The sequence below is a fragment of the Prinia subflava genome, chromosome 20 (genome assembly GCF_021018805.1).
Source record: "Prinia subflava isolate CZ2003 ecotype Zambia chromosome 20, Cam_Psub_1.2, whole genome shotgun sequence".
Classification (NCBI taxonomy): Eukaryota; Metazoa; Chordata; class Aves; order Passeriformes; family Cisticolidae; genus Prinia; species Prinia subflava.
The window spans coordinates 7,664,542-7,683,982 of record NC_086266.1 but is presented as its reverse complement, the minus strand read 5'-3'; the positions used below and the strand labels follow the sequence as shown (position 1 = coordinate 7,683,982).

The window sequence follows — 19,441 nt, the reverse complement described above, 5'->3', positions numbered from 1 at the left end:
AGGGGCTGTGACACGCTGGGGACAGACTGGGAGGACGGGAGCTGCCAGAGGGCAGGGCTGGATGGGGAGACTGGGCAGGAATTGTTCCCTGGCAGGGTGGGCAGGCCCTGGCACAGGGTGCCCAGAGCAGCTGTGGCTGCCCCTGGATCCCTGGCAGTGCCCAAGGCCAGGCTGGACAGGGCTTGGAGCAGCCTGGGATGGTGGAAGGTGTCCCTGCCATGGCAGGGGTGGCACTGGGTTGGCTTTAAGGTCCTCCCAACCCAAATCAGTCATTCTGTGACCCTGGAGGGGTTTGGTGGCTTTGGCACCTGAATTGGCACCAGGGCGTGAGGGGACTGCAGGTGCTGTGGGGGTTTGTGGGGTCTCACACCGTGAGGGGGCCCTGGGTGCCAAATCCTTGTGACTTCCCAGGGACTGGAGCCCAGGCAGGCAAAGCCAGCACTGCACCAGTGGCACCAGTGTGCTCTGCCCCAGGGACTGGGCAGGTGGTGGCTTTGGGTCACTCCCTGTGTGGGGAGAGCTGCAAACCCGTCCTGTGTTAAAGCCCCTCACCCCCACAGCACACCCCCACTGCCAGCGTCTGTTCAGCCCCTGTCCCACAGGACAGAGGGGTCGCTGTGCTTGGGATGGGTTTATGGCCATGATGTTTTGATCTCCTGTGAATCTGGTGGAGGCTGGATTCTGATGCACAGCTGGGATTCTGATCCTGGGATTCTGATCCCGCTGGGACAGGGTGAGGACGTGGACTGTCATCTCAGCCCAAAGGCCCAGTGTGGGCACCACAGGCCTCACTGAACCCCACTCACCCCTCCCAGTCCCAGCAGGCTGTGGAGATAACCCCGCACTCACCCGGGAGGGTTCGGGTTCCCCGGCTGCCCCGGGACATCCCGGAGAGGAAGCAGCACCGGAGCTGCCGCCTGCCAGGCACCAGCCTCTCCTGGCTTTCCTCCCTTTCCGTGCTGCCAAAAGAAGAGAAAACCCTGTTTTCCAGAGGAGGGCAGGCTGGGACACGGAGTGCCTGAGGCAGGGCGGGCTCGGCACGGGTGGGAGGGGGCACCAAGGGGCTGGAAAATCAGAAGGAGGAGTTGATGTCCGAGCATTGCTGCGGTTAACGAGGGATGGTTTTAAGCAGAAATTTGCCATTAAAAAACTCACCCCAATAAATGGAGGGCTGAGTTCCTCAAGAAACTGCTGGAGGAGGCCATGGAGCCCCTCTGGAGCCAGGCTGGGAGGGATGGGAATGTTCACCTGGAGAAGAGAAGGCTCCAAGGAGACCCTCAGGGTCTAAAGGGGCTCCAGGAAGAGCTGGAGAGGGATTTTGGGTTTTAAGCACTGGTTCAAGAGCAGGAAGCAATGATGGAAATCTCCCTGGGTTTCCCAGGGCTGGTAAAGTCACTGGAGTGAAGGTCAGGATTGTCTGGATGAGACCTGGAGCCTCCACATGGCAGCCCTGGGAGTGTTTTATAGGAGCATCTCCAAGATTAAGGAATGCCAAAGGCAAAAGAAACTCAAATCTGATTAAAAAGTGATTAAGGCTGAGTCTGAGAAACAGGACCAGAGGAAGGAATTCCAACAGGATAAACAGAGGGACTTCCCTGCAGGGTCAGTCTGGGGAAAGGCCTTGAGCCCCTGTAAGGGCTGCTGTGACCACAGTGACCCCAACAGCAGCCAGGCTCTTCCTGAGCCCCGGCTTCCATCAATCCATTATTTTTTTGGTCATTGGATCTCCCTCTCCCTCCCTGCCCCCAGGATGCCTTTGGAGACAGCAGCCCCGAGGGCACAGACAGCCCTGAGCACCCCTGGGAGAGCACCCAGAGGCCCGGGAGCACCCCGAGCCCAGCCCGGCTCCCCAGCCCCCCCGGGCTCCAGCCCCACCGGTGATTCCCTGCCTCATCTTCCCCAATGTGCCCTGCCTGGCCTGGGCCACCTTCCCTGTCCTGCTCGGGTCACCTTGGGCTGCCACCCCTGCTGCCCTCCAGTGTCCCTTGGTGCCACCCCTGCTGCCCTCCAGTGTCCCTTGGTGCCACCCCTGCTGCCCTCAGATGTCCCCCAAGCCCCTGAGGGGTGTCCTGGGGCCAGGCCAGGCTGGAGCAGGGATGTCACAAGGGCAGGGTGCCAGGGATAACCCAACCCTCCCCAGAGCCCTCTGAGCCTGGCTCTGCTCCCAGAGGAAGGCTGAGGAAGGCTCCTTCCTCTTCCCCACACTTTGGGAAAGCACAGGAATCATTCCAGGGCATCACCTGGCATCTCCCAAAGGTGAGCAGTGATTTTCCATCACCCTTTCTCTGCTTCCCTCTGCTCCCTGTGGGATTTCTCCTTCAGTCACTTTTCATAAGTTTGGTTCCGCTCTGATTTTGGTTTTTTTTTTAATTCCTCGGGAATGCCCCACCCACCACAGAGGGGCTTTGGAGCCTGCTCCCCCTGGAGCTGTGCTGGGAGCCTCTCCAGCCCCGCTGGGAGCTGTGCCTGCCTCCCTGCTGGGGCAATTCCCACTGGGACCAGTCCCACCCGTGTGTCCATGCTGAGGGCCCTGTGCTGGGGAGAACTGGAGTTTCCTCCACAGAACCAGGTGAGATTGGGCAGAACTCCCGTGGCAGTTCCCACATGTGTTCCAGCACATCTGAGGACCTTCCTCCTCCTCCTCCTCCTCCTCCTCCTCCTCCTCCTCCTCCTCCTCCTCCTCCTCCTGGACAGTGACGTGTGAGGCTGTTCTAGCTTTGATGCAGAGGTTTGCTCTGTTTGATCTGAGCTGTTTGATCTGATTCCTCCCCCCACACTCTGCTGCAGCTTTCCCTGTGCTTTTGGGGAGGTTATTCCGTGTGCACGTTAACAGCATGCCAAGGATGCGCTGCTATCTCCCATCTCCTTTTTGGATAAACTCTTTGTTTATGATAATAAGGTGCCTCGTGGTGTGAAACCAGGGAGAAAAAGTAACTTCTGGAAGTGAGCCAGGCCAGGGAAGGAGGAGTGCTGCTTTCTGTTGTTGTTTCTTCCAAAACACCCCCAAGAGCCAGTGTCAAACACAGAGCTCCCCGTGCCTGCGTGTGCCTGTGGATTTTCATCAAGGTGACACTTGGAGCTGGCAAGTGCCAATGTTTGAGTGCCTGGAGCAAAGCTGGGTCTTGCTGCTCCTATTCCAATCCCAAATGTGTCTCCTGCCCTTGTGGGGTGTTGGTTTGGTGGGTGCCTCCCTGCTCAGGTGCCCTGGGGAGGATGGCACAGCTCAGCTTCTCCGGGCTCCTGCCTGCCCCAGCTCCAAGGCCCCTCTGGGGATGGGGTTGTTGCACTTTGCTGAGCTCCACTGGAGAAAACCCCCCAGTTTTAGCCAAAGCAGCACCAGCTCAGGTGTTTCTGAAGGCTGCAGCAGGATGGGTTTGGGATCAGGGCACTGCCCTGGCTGTTTTATGGGCACACCTCATCTCTCAGCCTCTGTGCAGTGCCCGTTTTCCTCTTCTTGACTCCTCTGATACCCTGGTTACCCTGGGAGTATTTTTTGCTTTCACACAGCACCCTCAGCCCCTTGTTTTGGGAGTTTTGAGGCTCATGAGAGATCAGTGACCCAGGGGAAGGGGATGCAATGAGACCTGGAAGGAGCAGATCAGGCAGATCTGTTGGTTCATCCAGGAGAGGTTCACCTCTGCTTTTCCACTAAACAAAAACTGCCTGAAAATTTTCCGGCATCTGGGAGAAAGGCTGGGATCTGGTTCTAGGGAGACACTGAGCTCAGTGGAGCAGGAGAGCTGCAGTGGCCACAGAACAGAGGCTGTGACCGGGAATCTTTGGGACCTGGCTGATTTATGGATATGGCACCACAGTGGGGAATTGTCCCCAGTGTTCCCAGGGGTGTCATTTGTGCCTCAGGGTGTGTCAGTCACCACAGCTCCACACTGGGGGCCTGGATCTCGATGGGATGGGATGGGATGGGATGGGATGGGATGGGATGGGATGGGATGGGATGGGATGGGATGGGATGGGATGGGATGGGATGGGATGGGATGGGATGGGATGGGATGGGATGGGATGGGATGGGATGGGATGGGATGGGATGGGATGGGATGGGATGGGATGGGATGGGATGGGATGGGATGGGATGGGATGGGATGGGATGGGATGGGATGGGATGGGATGGGATGGGATGGGATGGGATGGGATGGGATGGGATGGAAGAACCATCCTGCTGGATCAGGGAGCTCCATCCATCACCTGCAGCCAGCCCAGATGCTCCTGGAGCAGCTCAGCAGTTCCCTTCCTCCATAAGGCTTTCCTGGGGATTGTGGCTTCATCTTCCCATTCCAGGAGGAGCTGCCAGGACTGCAGGAAACCCTTCCAAGGCCAGGCTGGGAGTGGTCGTGCTGTGGTGTTTGAGTTTGCTCAGGGGAGAGCCAGGGCTGGAAGCTGTGGGGCAGGAACCTCCACAAACACGAGGTGCAGGATTTGCAGAGGGTTTTGGCAGCTGAGGGCGCTTTGCAAGGTGGGTGGGAGACTCCCCATTGCTCTGAAGGCGTTTATTTGAAATTAGGGGGTTTCTGCATTTTGGGTTTTACCTCCAGCAGCATCTCCAGGGCAGCAGTAAGCGAAGCTCCATGGTTTCAGAGCAGGCTGGATGAATAAAATTATTCCTTTTCATGCTTAAAACCAGCTGCAGTATTTTGCAGGGTACTGGGACCCTCCATTCTCCCTCTTTTCCCTGCTGGAGCTGCAGCACTGCAGAGCCCATGGAGGAGATGGATCCTTGGGGATATTTCTGGGGGATCCGGAGATGAGGGGGTTCCTTGCCAGAGTTCCTCTGGGTTTCCCACCTCCCTGCAGCCCCCCTGGCGCTGGCCGTGCCTCTGTCCCGAGCCCCGGGGTGCCGTGGCCGGGCAGGAGCTGTCCCGGGCTGTCCCGGGCTGTCCCGGTGGCTCTGCCCGGCGCCCGGCGCCGCTCTAGAGGCTCTGCGTGAGTCAGGCTGCAGAAATCCGCCCGGGGCTGCTCCCGGCTCTGCCTTTGGAGACCGTGCCCATCGCAGCGAGCCGGGACCGGTCCGGGCAGCGCTGCGGAGCCGGGTTCGCGCTTTGGCACCCCCGGCACGGGTGAGCGGGGCTGGGGAGAGCCGGGGGCTCCCGCTCGGGCTCTCCCGCTGCTTCCAGCGCCGGTCCCCAGCCCGGCTCAGCGGGGTGGCCCCACAGAAGCCACCCCCTGTGCCTGCAGGGGTTGGGATGAGCTGGGGCAGGAGCGTGTCCCTGGTGTCCCCACGGGGGGGACAGCACAGAATGGACACCGCGGGGGGGAAATGGGGCTTTGGGTGCCCTCGTGTCACTGGGGGTGACTTTGGCTGCCCCCTCCGTGCTCCTGCCGGGTCCCAGCACCATTTGCTTTGCAAATACAGGAGAAAACCGTTTCCTCCTGCCCAAAGGGAAATTAATGAGATTGCAGGTTTGATGTTAAAAGCGCGGTTCTCAGAATCCCAGCTCGGGGAAACAGGGAGAGTTTGGGTGTTTCCCTGATCTTCCCTCAGTGCTGTTTTCCTGAGAGGTGTGGCTCAGTGAGTGGATCTCACAGAGGAGTTGGAGTGATTTGCTGTGAGTTCAGTGAGTGGATCCCACCGGGATCATCCTCTCCGGGGTCCAGGGGGTGTCAGGGCAGGCTCTGGGATCCTGGAGCCCCAGCCAGAGCTCTCATCCACCCTGTGCTATTAATAACCCCCTGTGAGGCTGCCAGGCCGGAGGAAACGGAGGAAATGAAGTTAATACATGGAAATGTTTCCTTGTTTCCCCGCTTGCTGCTCAGGGCTGGCCTGTTGCTCCCTGTCACTCCCGTCCAGCCCCGGCTGTGGCTGGACTCAGGGCTGAGCAGTGCCTCTGAAAGAGCCCAGTTTGGGAAGAAGTGGTGGAGAAGAGGGAAAAGGACGGTTCAGGTGTGTTAGAAACAGGGAGGGGGCTATTCTTTGGCAGGGGAAAAGGCGCCTTTCCCTGTGGATTTGGGGTCAGTCCCGGGCAGGGTGTGGAGTCTGGAGAAGGAGGCCGGGCTGTGCAGGGCGGGCGATGCTCCGAGAGCCCCCAGTCCCTTCCTGCAGCCCCCGGGATGGGCTGGGCCCCCCTCAGCCCCCTGCCCCTCTCTCGGCGCTGTTCCTGCCCTTCTCCAGCTGGGTGCTGGCCCAGGGGCTCGGGGCTGCAGCCCCGGCTCTGACCCCAAGCACTCCTCAGACTCACCTGGGCAAAGAGCAGCTCCTCCTGCAAACCCCAAAGCCTGTCCTTGCAACTCTTGCAAACCCCAAAGCCTGTCCTTACAGATTCTGCAAACCCCAAAGCCTGTCCTTACAGATTCTGCAAACCCCAAAGCCTGTCCTTGCAGCTCCTGCAACCCCCAAAGCCTGTCCTTGCAACTCTTGCAAACCCCAAAGCCTGTCCTTGCAACTCTTGCAAACCCCGTCCTTGCAGCTTCTCCTGCAAATCCCAAACCCAGTCTTTGCAGCTCTGCCTCTCCTCGGCGTGGGGCGGATTTGGGGGATGTGCTAACTCTTGATGCTGTTTGTTGTTTGCTCCTCTGCCAGTTGGTTTCTTGTTAAGACAAGCTCCTCCTCAGCTCCTCCTCAGCGCGTCCCTGGGTGGAGCAGAGCCAAAGGATGGAGCTGGAGCCGAGGACACGTTGTGGGATGGAAGGAGAGCCCTGCAGTGGATGCGCCACATGAAAAACTTCACAGGTGGAGCAGCACATCAGCCCTGCAAGGCCAGGCCAGAGAAACGGGGACACCCAGAAACACATCCTGCAAACTCTGCTGAGTTATGGAAAAGCAGCCGGGAACTGCAGCAGGATCTCCTGGAAGTGGAGCAGCTCCAGGGATGTGCCCCACACTCAGCTCTGCCCTTGAGGGTTCATCCTTTCCCCAGGTTCCCTCCCTGAGTGTTTCCTGCTGTGGTTTGCTGGGCTCTGGTGGTGTGGGTGATGCTGAGACAGCTCCTGTTGCTCCAGGAATGTATTCCCAGACTCTTTCCCCTCCCTCAAAATTGCCCTTGCGGAGAAGGAACAAAGCCCAGGGCAAGGACTGGAGTCACCCCTGAGCTAACCCTGGTGGGTGCAGGGGCCAGGAGCACAGTGAGCCCTCATCCCAGCCCCAATAATAATGAGCTAATTATGAGGGAGATAATGAGCGTGGTTTGGTGGAGCAGAGCTTTTCTCTGTCCTGTTCTGCAGCCATCCAAACGTTACAGGGAGGAAAACCAGTCCCTATCACCCCCCATGGGCCACTTAATGAATTCACTGGAGGCTCTGAAATTGGGTGTTGGGCTAAGCCACGCCGTGCCTGCCTCCTTGGAGTCCTCACACCTCCACCAGCTGAACTCAAACCTCCCCTGCCCCGTTACAGGCGTTTGTGCATCCTCGGGGCCAGAGGGAGCGCCAGAAAAACAGCGAGCTGGAAAATTGCCTGGTTTTTTGAGGCTCTCTGTTTTAGGAGGCTGTGTCTGGGTTTAACTCCCAAGGTGGGGTGGGGCTGAAGGGAGTTCCTGGGGTTCCCTGCCTGGATCAGGGCATGGCACCGGCTGCCAGCCAGGCAAAGCTCCGCCTGTGCCCACCCGGGAGCTCCGAGGTGATGCCCAGCTGTGGGGGGAGGGTGCTGGGACCAGGTGGGTCCTGTCTCAGCTGGAACTACTTGAACGAAATGAAATAGAAAATGAAAGGGGACAAGAAACTGCTGGGGCCTAATAAAGGTAAAAGCTGAGGAATAAATTGGGAGTGTGGAAGTGCTGAACCCTTCTGGGCAGGGAAAGGAGCCTGTAGCCGCTGGTCATGGGGTCTGAATTGAAAATGAGGATTAAGGAGTCCATGAGCTGGTGTTTTCATGGATTGCAGTGCACACATCACATATGGAGGGGTGTGAGACTGACAGAGAGTTGAGAGTGGCAGGGGCTGCAGGTTATGGGATGGGGAGACACCGTGGGTGCCTCCCCATGGCACCCACCAGGAGAAGCTAACCCAGACCCATTTTTATCAGCCTGGGTGTTTTGTGACCCAATCCTGACCCGACCCAGCTGTGAATCTGAACCCCTGCAGACGCCCGAGGTCTCCTGGACAAGGCAGCTGCAGCTCTGTGGGGCTGAGCTCCTCACAGCACCCCAGCAGGGTGTGGTGGGGACGTCTTAATCATTTTAAATCACATTTTCTGACTCCTCCGCCACTGCAGAAACCTTGTTTGGGTTTCCAAGAGGCTGCTAATTCCTTATCACTTTTGTTTTGTGTTTTTTTGCACTTCAGAGATATTTCAGGAGTCGTGTTTGGATGGCCCTGGAGGGGCTGTGTCCTTGGATGGCACTGGAAGCAAAGTGTCTGCTGGGGGAGAGGTGAGGAGGGAGGAAGGGACAGTGGCTGGGGAGGCCACTCCATGGGCTGTGGCCCTGTCTGGTGTTTAAAATGTCAGGGCTCACACATCATCAAAGCTGGGGTTCAGGGAGAAAAAAGGGCTGCGGGTTGTGAGGTGTTACCCTCATCCCATTGGGTGTAGTAGTCCCAGCGTTGCTGCCCCTGGATTTTGTGCTTATTGTGATTTTTCTTTTTCTCTGTTTTCTTTTTTTTTAAATGTGTCCAAAGGTTTTCTTCAAGCCCATCTTACACAGCTGCATGACCCCCTCAGACTCTCCCCTTTCCTGGAAAAGGGAACTTTAGCTGCTCCCCCTGAGGCAGAAAACCAGAGACGACACAATTTCATGTTCCAAGTGGGAATATTAAATGCACCTTGGAGCACAGCCCCCATTTCCCCAGTGCCAGGTGTCTGATCCCCAGAACAGCAGCTCTGGGGGTGCTTCCAGATGTTCATGGGATGGGGAGGGGGCTGGATGTGAGCCCTGTGCGGCACCAGCAGGGCTGAGCTTTCCTTGGGAGATGCCTCAGCCTCAAACGCTGCCCTGCCCAGACTCTGTTCCATCAGATGTTGTTTCCTGGGAAGAACTGGATGCAATTTTAACTCCCCATTGGCACAGAAAGTGAAGGAGTTTCTTGCTGCCCCTGGTGAATTTCAAGTCTTTTCTTTGGTGCATCATGGGAGAAGCATCTGGAAAACTCTGTGCTTGTGCTGCTCCAAAGGAGTGATTGATATGATGCTCCTGTTACATTTAATTGTGGTTATCCTATTAATAACAGCCTCATTCTGTGGCACACACCTGCCTCTCCATGGGAAACACTGTTAACATCACTTAAAACACCAATTACACACGAAGGAAAAGCAGCAATTAAATCCACTAAGCCTTGTCCAAATAATTATTTAATTTCCCTGTAATATTTTTAATGCTAGAAAGGCCGTTTCTTCAAAGCAATTCTTCATTTGTGTGATCGCCTATCTGTCCACGTGGGAACAGGGATGGAGAGCAGCATGGAGAGCAAGCCTGGATTTGCAGGGATTTATGGAGAGAGGGAGGCATGGTCAGAAAAATGAGGGAGAAAATTCTGCCTTGTCATTTTCCAGCGTTCAAAAAACGTGTGGATGTGGCACTTGGGGGAATGGTTGCACTCGATGGTCTGAGAGGGCTTTTCCAGCCTCCACCATTCCCTGGTGCTGCGGGGAAGGCTCAGCGCTGTTTCTGCAGGTGGTTCTGGTTCCAAGGGATGGTTTGAAGCACCTGGCCAGACCCAAAGGAGCTGTGTTTGTGCCCCCTCGCCCAGCAGGGGAAAGAAGGGGTCTTCCTCCCGGAGACAGGGAACAAGAGAAGATAACAGCCTGTGACAGCAACTCCATTCGGGAATCAGAAGCCTGGGTAACATCGAGGCAAACTGAATTCCCGCCGTGTGGGAATTGCTGCTCGGCAGCGATGGAAGAGCCGCTGTCGGATGTTCTGGGTGTGCCGGGGCAAGGCAAGGTGTCTTCTCGCCACCATGGAGGGGACCTCAGCCATGATTTGGTTCCAGCCCCCGGCAGGGGCTGGCGGGCCGGGCACTCCTGGGGGAGAGCCCAGGGCCCCTCCGTGCCCGTCCGTGCCCGTCCCGGGCTCGGCCGCCGGGGGTGCCGGGGGTGCGTGGGACGGGCCGCGGCCGCGCTTCCTCCGATTGTTCTTCTCTCCGGAGCGGGGCGGGGACACGGCGGGGACACAGCGGGGACAGCGACCCCCGAGCGCTGCGTGCGGGCATCGCCCCCAGCCCCGAGCAGCTCCGGCGGCACCGGGACAGCGCGGCCCGGGCCGGGGCGGCGCCGGGCGGGCGGGGGCCGGGCCCGGCGGGCGGGCGGGCGCACGGCGGTCCCGGAGCGATCCCGCGGAGATCCCGGAGCGATCCCGCAGCGGTCCCGCGACTCGCAGCGCAGCCGGCCCCGCACGGAGCCGCTTTGCCTCACCTCCCGTCGCTCGCCGTCGGTGCCGTGTGCGCGCAGCGGCGGCGGCGCCGGGCGGGCCCCGACGGGACGGGGCGCGGGGGATGCGCGGAGCGGCGCGGCCCGCGCCGGGCCCCGGCGGGCGCCCCCCGAACCCCGCTGCCCGCGGGCGGGCGCCGGGGACGGCCCGAGCCCGGCTCGGGGGGGGCCGCGCCGCCGCCCCCTGAGCGCTCCGCCGGCCCTGCCGGGGCTCCCGGCCCGGGGCCGGCGGGGAGCGCCCGGGCGCAGCCGGGAGGGCGGCGGGAGCGGCTCCCGGAGCGGGGCACCCCCTCCGCCGCCTGCTTTTGCTTTCCAACTTGAGTCCCTCGCAGGAGCTCGCACCTTCAGGCGCTTTTTTTTTTATTTTTTAATTATTCTTTTTGGTGTTTTTAAAACTTTTTTTTATTATTTGTAAGATTATTATTTTTTAAGAACATTTCAACTTTCCGACGCCCGCGCAGAGTTTTTGCCCTGATCGCCGGGACCGCGTGAGCGTGCGGCGCCGAGGCCATGCGGTGACGAGGTAAGAGCGGGGCTGGCGGCGGGACTGGTACCGGGGCTGGTACCGGGGCTGGCGGCGGGGCCGGCAGCAGCACCACGGCCCCATCCCGGCGTGGGGCTGGGGCCGCCCCCGGAGCCGCGACTTCAATGAGAGTGAAGTTTCGCATCACTTCTCTCTGTGTTCTGACCCCTTCAATCCGTGCCACCCCCGCGCAGGTACCTGCAGGACAAACCCTCCTGTCCCCCAGAACGGTCACAGAGCCGCGAAGTTCGGATTAGTTTCGCAAAACCTCCCTTTTTTTATGTAACATCACGTGGGAATCCGTTCTTTGTTGGGGTGTTTTGGCTGTGCTGGAGCTGCTGAGGAAGCACCAGCTCGGAGCTGAGCGGGGCAGTTCCTGCCGCGGGCCCGGCTCCGGGTTTATTTTCCGCCGTGTGTTTCAGAATCGAGCGCTTTTGAGCCCGGTTCACACCGTGTGAGCTCCCGAGGAGCTGGGCCACTGCTCGCCCAGGCTGACTCGAGGCGTGTTTGAGTCCAGGGGAGCAGTTCTGTGGGCTCTGGTGGGAGTTCTGTGGTTGGGAGCGTTCACTTCTTACAGGTTTTAGTGGTCTTGGGGAAGCTGATGGAGAGAAAGTCTCAGGTGCTCACAGAGCCTGGCTGGAGGGTTCCTGTTCCCACCCCCACCTTGGTGAGTTTGTTTTACACCTGAACATTTATGAGAGATTTCAAAATGCGGGGATTAATGGCTGATATCACCTCCCTGCTCCTCCCTCGGGTTTTGTTATAAAACAAGGCACGGCTCCTTCCCCGAGCGAGGGCAGAGCCCGGCAGCAGCTCCGTGTTCCTGCGGTGCCCAGGTCACCCCTGAGCCCACTGGGCTGGCTGGTCACAGGGTATTAAACCCGGCCTCTGCTGGATCCAAACCTACTGTAGCTGTGTAGATCAAGTATTTATGGAATTCTGCTCACTCCCTCCCCGGTATCGTCTCTAATTGGCTTTGGGGAAAGTAAAATTGCCAGATTTAGGTCTGTTACAGTAAGTGCTGGAGCAGGTGGATGCTTTGCTGAGCTCCTGCACAGAGGGTTTGGGTCCTGCTCCAGTGCTGGCAGGATGGCTCATTCCAGTGGCATTTGGTGCCTCATTGACCAGGCAGGGACTGGGAGTGCTGAATTTCTGCTGTGCCGCCTCGTTTTCCTGGAGTTCATTTGGTTTCTGTGCATCGCAAGCAGACCTGGCCGGGGGTTTGTGTTGGGGTGGGGAGGGGACGCTGCTGCCCAGCACCCGGGGTGTCCAGGGAAGTTACAGACTCCAGGCCACTCCGAGTCCCCCTGGGGGGCACTGAGGTGCCCGCTGTGGCTCAGGGAGGGCTCTGTCCTTCAGAGGGGTGACAGTGACCTCGCTGCCTCGCTCTCCTCCTGCACAAGGAGCTGTCCCAGAGCTCAGGAGCTCGTCCAGGTGGGACTCCCGGGAGCTCTGGGTGGTGCCATCGCTGGCACAGGTGGAAGGGGGTGGTCCAAGGGAAGAAGCTGCCGGGAGGAGGAAGAGGCAGGTTCATCATCACAAGGGGAGGGAAAATGCATCCCCTCCTTGGAGGAGCCTCCTGATGAGTTCAGAGTGCTGCAGAAGGGTCTGCTTTGGAAAGATGAGTCTGGAACGCTTGAACTGGAAGCCACAGGTGCAACAAGTTGATTTCTGGTGCTTTGCTCCGTTTTTGGTTCATCCCACACCTGTTTTAAACGTTATTTCTTCCCGTCCTGGTTCCCAAGCACCGGAGGCTCCTGCCCGCTGTTACCGCTCGTTTTCCTGAGTGCTAATTGCTCTCAGCCATCCTGTTCAGTGAGTTTTTGTTCTCTCCAGCTTGCAGGATGCTGTGAAACTTCCAGGCCAAGTTCGAGAATGTGTTTGCTTTTCAATTTACCTTACCAAGCCTCAGAAATAGTCTAGGGCATCCCAAGGATCTCATTCTGGGAGCTGAAAACCCCACAGTTAATTCTGCAGCCCAGTAACACTTGGAGTTATTTCTGCCTGTATTCCTGCCACTGTAATTGTGTCTTGTGATCCCAAAGACATCCACAGTTTTTGCACTGTTATTGGCTGATTTAATAAAATTCCTCTGCCTCAGGATGGGGGTGGGAGCTGCTCCCACCCTGCCCCTCCATGGGCCAGGTTCCTGCTGGCACCACGAGCTGGGGATGTCACCACGTGTGCTGCCCATGGCCCCCTGCCAGCCTCGTTTCAGGGCATAGGCATCACCAACTTTGATTTTTGTGGGGTGTTTTCTAATGAAAAGTCTGTTGTATTTGGCTTTCTTGCATCCAGCACGCAATAGCTGTGGGAATGAGGTTATTTCTGGGTTGGTGCTGACATTAGGACATGGTATTAATTTTCCGTCAAATGACAGATTTATTGGAGTTTTCTTCATCTGCACGGTCTGACCTGAAAACCTGAGCTGGAATTTGCCAGAAGGGGGCATTTTGCAAACATCACAAAGGATTTTGGTGGCGGGAAGATGGGCAGGGTGAACTCGGCTGGAGAATTAGGCAGCGATGCATGTCTGGGAACCGTGGAGTTTGGGGGAGAATTCTTGTGCAAATAAACACTAACAAATGAATTTTGGGTCCTTTAGTGCTGAGGGCTGAGTGCAAGGACACCAGTTCCCAGTCCCACTGCAGCCTGCTGGCTCCAAGTAGTTGTTAAAATAAGAAACTGTGGAGTAGCCTTGGATTTTTTTTTTACAAGGAAACTCTTTAAAAAAGCCTTTTCCAGTTATCTCCCAGTAATTGTTTCTTGTTGTATGTTGAGTTTTGAGAGCTCTGGGGTTCTTGCATGAGGTTTCTCTGCTTTTCCTCTCTGGAAGGAGGGTGTGGAGCCCACAGCTCTGTCCCCTCTGTTGGAAGGTGTTGCTGAGGTACCAGTGGCTCATCCTGACCCAGTCCTGCCCAGTAAAGCCAGTCCTCCACTGTGGCACACCAGGAGCTGTGCTGGAGCTCTGGGGGTTGGTTTTTTGTGTGGGATGTGTGTTGGATTTGGGGTCCCAGGCAGTGTGTGCTGTCCAGCCTCACCATCTCTGTCCTCACCCACTCTGTCCCCATCCCAAACGCAGAGCCCTCCTTAATCCTGGGATTGAGGTTTGGCTTTCTCTGCCCCTTCAACACTTCAACACTTCAGCACTTACCTGCTGCAGGTGCAGGGGGGATTTGGTCAGCCTTGGTGCCCACAGCCTTGGCTGGTGGGAACCTCATCCCCTCTTCAGCCCTAGGGAGAACAAGGCAGAGATGAATTAGGGGAGCTGATGGAAGAAATGGGGTGAAAACCTTGCTTGTGCTTCCCTGGTTCCCTCTTTGATGTCCCAGCTGCTGGGTTACAGTTTGTGTGCTAAATCCAGCAGGAAGGGACTGAATTTGGCCAGTTGTGTTCATTCCAGGAGGTCTCATGGAGGTGCTGGAGCATCCCCAGTTGTTCAGGATCGCTGCTAAGCTTGGCTCAGGTGCCATCACCCATTTCCTGAGCTTTTTCCTTCTGCAGTAAATGCTGATCTCTCTGCACATCCAGAGTGATGGGCTTCCCGGGGTGATGGGGAAGGTGTGCAGAAATAAAACCAAATCTTAAAGACACCTTCCTGCTGCTACTCCCTACCTCCCAGGCTTGACTTCTGTCCCAGTTTCTTCTCTTTCTCCCATTCAGTGGTGCAGGGAGATGGAGAGTGGTGGCTGTGGCCAGCTCTGCCACTTCAGCTCTGCCCTCCTTCCTTCTCAGGGCACTCTCTGGGCTCTTCCCCTGCTCCAGTCGGGGATCATCCACCATTCCTGCTTTGCTATAGGAGCTTGTCCTTGGCTTTTCCCAGTGTTTGGGGCTGTGCTGATCCCTCATTCCAGGTAGAAGCTCCAACACTGGAGCGTTTTGGCTGCGGTTGGTGCCTCTGGTGCCACCAGCGGCTCTGTCCTTGCTGCTCCTGTGCCGTCTTCCCAGGAGAGATGGAGAGATTTCCATGAGCCTCCCAAACCCCAGCCTGCTCCGTGCTGCCTTCCCAAGCACTGCAGGATATGAAACATCCGTGAGAGAACAGCCAGGTCCAGATGTTGCGAAAGGCTGCTGCGATAATGGATTACCCACAGCCATTCCTGGGATGGATGGCTTCTGTTCCAAGCCACTGCTGTGGTTTTTTCCCTGCTTCTCAGCCTGAGCCCGGTAGTGGTGCTTTCCTTGTTGCCAGAGGAGCATCCCAGCACGGGCAGGAGCTGGAGGAGCTGCCCTGACGCCGTGTTCCGTGGCAGAGCTTTCCCAGGGTGTTTTCTCCCGGGAGCTGGTGCGCGCCGCCGCACAGGAAATTCTGGTTGCACCATTATTGCAGAGCCTATTGTTTGGGGCAAGGGCAGGATTCGGGCTTGCTCACATCCTCCAGCGGCTCACTGTGCTGAGAGGATGTGGTGGGATAGCCAGGGCTGCAGGAGGAGCACAAAGCTCCGGGCTGGTTTTGTGCAGAGTTCACGCTTAGCCCAGATCCCTGTGTTTCTGCCCAAACCTGCCCCTCTGGTTTTTCATGGGAAACCTCGGGGTTAAGGAAAACTTGGAGCGAGGATGAGGCAGAGCACAGTCCTTTGTTGCAGTTTGCAGGGTTTTGCTGCTCAGCCCGCTCCTCTCTGTGGATGGTGTGTGGTGGACACCTTGTGTAGCCAGGTGGGATTGAGCAGGCACATCCTGAGGGATGCCAAAGGGGAGATACAGAACCCTCCAAGTGCTGCCTTTGAGATGCCAGCACACGTGGCCTGGATCTCAGGCTGTGTGTAGGCAGGCAGAGCACACGGCAGCTCTGTTTTCTCCTGCCACAGCCTCATGTCCTGACCAAGGCTGCCTGTTCAGCTGGCCATGCCTCAGTTTCTTATCAGTGTTGGAGTGAGCTGCTCTGTGTTTGCTTTCTCTTTGCCTTTCTCCCTCCACTAATCTTTGTGGCTTAGATGGTTGGCAGCGATAGCTGCCTTTCCCAGGCTGGGCTCTGCACGTTGCAGAAGCTGCTCCTCGCTCACCTGTGTGAGCCACAGCTCCCTTCAGGCTGCCTGGGATGTTTTGGCTGCCAGCAGGAGCATCTGAAGGCTTTGCTGTCCGGGCTGCGGGGATGGCTGCTCACCCTCCTCGGGTTTCTCATTCCCTTTTGGCCGCCAGCCCAAACCAGGGCAGGTGTAAGGAGTGAAGCTGCACATGTGGTATTCCTGCAGTGCCACATGCCAGGGCAGAATTCAGCTTGGGAGCTCCCAGGGCTGTTTCCTGAGCTGTTACTGCCCTGGTGGAGCCCTGGGCAGCCCTGGTGAGGGTGAGCTGGGGCTGCGGAGCAGGGTGCCTGAGCAGCTGTGAGCTGCCATGGAAAGGGGCCCAGGCGGCTTCTGTGCTGTGCCCGTGCTGCCACGTGCCTGGCAGAGGGACGGGGAGCCTGGCAGCAGCCGGGCCGTGTCCCTCGGCTGAACAAGCCACACTGGCAGTGGCTGTAGCTCATCAGCTGCTGCTCTCCTGCTGGCACAGGGCACCAGCTGATGCCGTCCTGCTGCCACTGGGCTGGCATTGTCTGCCAGGGGCCTCCTGCACACTCAGGGCTTGTTTGAGAGAACCATTAATCAGTTTAAAGCTGCCCCGTGTCACTCGTGGCTGTGAGAAGTGCCTATTGTGTGAGGGAACAAGAGCAGCGGTGTGAGCACTGCCCCGGCACGGGAGCTGTGTCACTGCAGGGGAGGTCACACGTCCTGCTGGCCGCAGAACCTGCTGGCCAGAGCTCCAGCCGGGCACTTGGGCTTCACCATGGCACCCTCTGGCCTCCTTCGGCCAGGCTGGTGCTGGGCTGGCAGTGCAGAGGAGGAGGGAGAGGAGGATGAGGAGGGCGTTCACCGGCTGTTTGAGCAGTGGAAGGTGTTTTCTGGGTTTGCACTGGAAGGGCGCTTCCCATCAGGCACCCCCAGGCTCTGTTACCATCTTCCCATCCCTCCTTGTGCTGTAGAGAGCTGGACAACGTTCCTGGGTGCAGTCCATGTCCTCAGCTGGGTTTCCACACTGTGTGCTGGTGCTGGGAGAAGGCCAGGAGAGCAGCACAGCCCGTGTCCTGCAGTCACCCTGCCGGTGTCTGCCCAGGGTAACGGGGAAGGCGCAGCGGGGCTCAGGGTGCTGTCCTGGCATTGCCGCAGAATGCTCTGTGCTGCACGGTGTGGGTGATGCCAGCAGGCTGGGCATGCCCCCATGGTGTGGGAATGCTGGGCATGCCCCCATGGTGTGGGAATGCTGGGCATGCCCCCATGGTGTGGGAATGCTGGGCATGCCCCCATGGTGTGGGAATGCTGGGCATGCCCCCATGGTGTGGGAATTCTGGGCATGGCCAGGGGGGGTGCCTGGAGCCCACCTGAGCCTGGGGGATGCTCTCTGCACCCTGTGCTCTCTCTCTGTGTTTTCCACGGAGATTTCACACACCGCTGGCTGATGAGTTGACTTTATGTGGTGTAAGTCCTGCCAAAACATTTTCTTCCTGTTATTGCTGCTCCAGTTTTAGAGAAGTGATAAGAACCTTTTGCAGGGACCTGGTTTCTCCCAGGGGCTCTGCTGCTCTGAGGTGGGAGCTTTGAGCAGCTGTTCCCAGGGTGACTTTCCCTCAGTCCTTCAGTTAAATTCAGAGCTAGATTTAAGAGTTAAGTTAGATTTAGATTTAGTTAAATGATTTAAGGAATGTCTGAGTATAGTCTATGTAGGGTTTCTCCACAGCCAGATGGATCAGGTTCATTTTGGGTGATAAATTCCTATGAATTTTCTCTTCAGTTGCTCATGGAGGTGGTTAATGAAGGGCAAAGACCTTGAAGACAAGTCTTGTGTTAAATTGAAACTGAGACAATGTGAGGCTGTGTTTGGATCTGGACTGGAGCTGTGGGACCATCCCAGGTCTCAGCCCTGGTGCCTTCAGCTGATGGTTCCTCTTGTCACACCGTGTTGTTTCCATTCCTGCAAAGGCAGATTTTTAAGGCCAGACCTTAACTATTCCAAAGGGAATGAGGGTGGATCTTAAAATCCCCTTCTGCTTGGTTTTAATTTGTTTTGAATGAACAAACTGAATATAAAGCAGAGCCCCCAGAAATACAGAATCCTAGAATGGTTTGTGTTGGAAGGGACCTTAAAGAACATCTTGTTCCAGGCCCTGGGTGGGCAGGAACACCTTCCTCTGGAAGGTTTGTAGGGCTCCAGCGTGGGCCTGTGCCAGGCAGTGCTGGCTCAGCTGTGCTGGTTTATGATAAAGGAATAATTCCGGGTTTCCCGGTGGCAAACGGAGCTGGGAGGGCTCAGGTCTCTGCCAAATAATCGGGATTGAACAGGCTGCACTGCTGTTCCTAGGAGAGGGCTGCTGGGAGGAAGGAAAACCAAGCAAAAAGAGAGTTAGTGACTGGGGCGAGGTCCCCGCTGCAGGGGTGGCAGGGCTGTCCCAGCACCTCAGGCGTGGAGAGCGGGGCTGGGGGGGCCACAGGAATGGGGGCCACAAAAGCCCCTTGTAAATACAAACATTTGAGCCATGAGGGTTCTGCCAGGAGCAGCTGAACCCTCAGCTGGGCTGGCCACAGGGACCTTTGGCCAGGTCTGCTGTGCTGGGAACTGTGGGGATGAGTTGGTGCGTGCAAAGAGGGATTCTGCAGAGGGGATCTGCTGCAGTGAGAGCCAAATCTTCACTTCTGACCCCTCAGGGGTTGATGTTTTCTCACTCTGGGGTGCAGCAGCAGTGCCTGTAATTCTCCAAGGGCAGGAACTCCTCTATGGCCCCTTCCCAGGCTATAATTGGTCTCTGTGACTTCTTGCCATAATAATTAAAGCCAAGTATTTAAATAAACTTTTGTAAAGGTAATGGGTTGCATTAGGTAGAAATATTTGTATAAAATGGAAGTAAATAAATGACATAACCCAGTCCATGTTTGGCACAGGTAGAAGCAGTTTTCTCCAAGACACAGATTATTCCATAATTGCTCCTTAATTAAGTTCTTGCCTCTTTCCTCTGAAGGGTTTGCCCTTGTCCAGAGCACAGGAGGAAGCAGCAGGTTATATATATTTATATATATATATAAGTTATATGATCCAGGCTGGCATATTTGTACTCCTTAAAGCTCCTCTGTGATCAGTGGGTTTTGCCCCTAGAAAGGATGAGGGCAATGCCACAAAAAAGATTCTGTAGGAAATACAGGGAGTCTATTGCTGTGATTTCAAGGAACGTGGTGTGTGATAATTACTCTGTAATCTTTCCAGGCACCTTGCTTTGATTCCAGGAAAGTCTCACCTTTATTTACAGCTACAGCAAAAGCTGTAAGTGTTAATTAAGACAGTCGAAAAATACCTTTTTTTTTTTTTTTTTTTTTTTTGGGAAGAGCTTTACTGCAGGATGCTGCAGGGCTCCATGGAATGTGGATTGATTGTTGGATGTTCCTTGGGACACTGCTGAGAGGATCCAAGGCATTGCCCATCTTCCCTCAAACACACAAAAGGAGGTGCAGCTTTGGCTGGAAGCAGGAAGGAGCTGTGGATGTAGGTGGTGTTGGAGGACCCTCTCTGGTTCTTTCTATCCCCTCTGCTGCAGGAGGATTACACATGGCAAGAATGGATACTGAGATCCCTAATTTGAA

At 56.7% G+C, this 19,441-nt stretch overlaps 1 protein-coding gene across 2 annotated transcripts in view; it reads left to right on the top strand.

Moving 5' to 3' along the window:
• The first annotated feature begins 10,698 nt into the window (after nt 1–10,698).
• The window catches only part of ARHGEF9 (Cdc42 guanine nucleotide exchange factor 9), a 192,449-nt gene continuing 183,706 nt past the window's right edge, over nt 10,699–19,441 (top strand). For both annotated transcript variants that reach the window (XM_063416581.1, XM_063416580.1), the window contains exon 1: nt 10,699–10,835. The gene's annotated coding sequence lies outside the window, so the exon portion shown is untranslated. The remainder of the gene's footprint in view (nt 10,836–19,441) is intronic.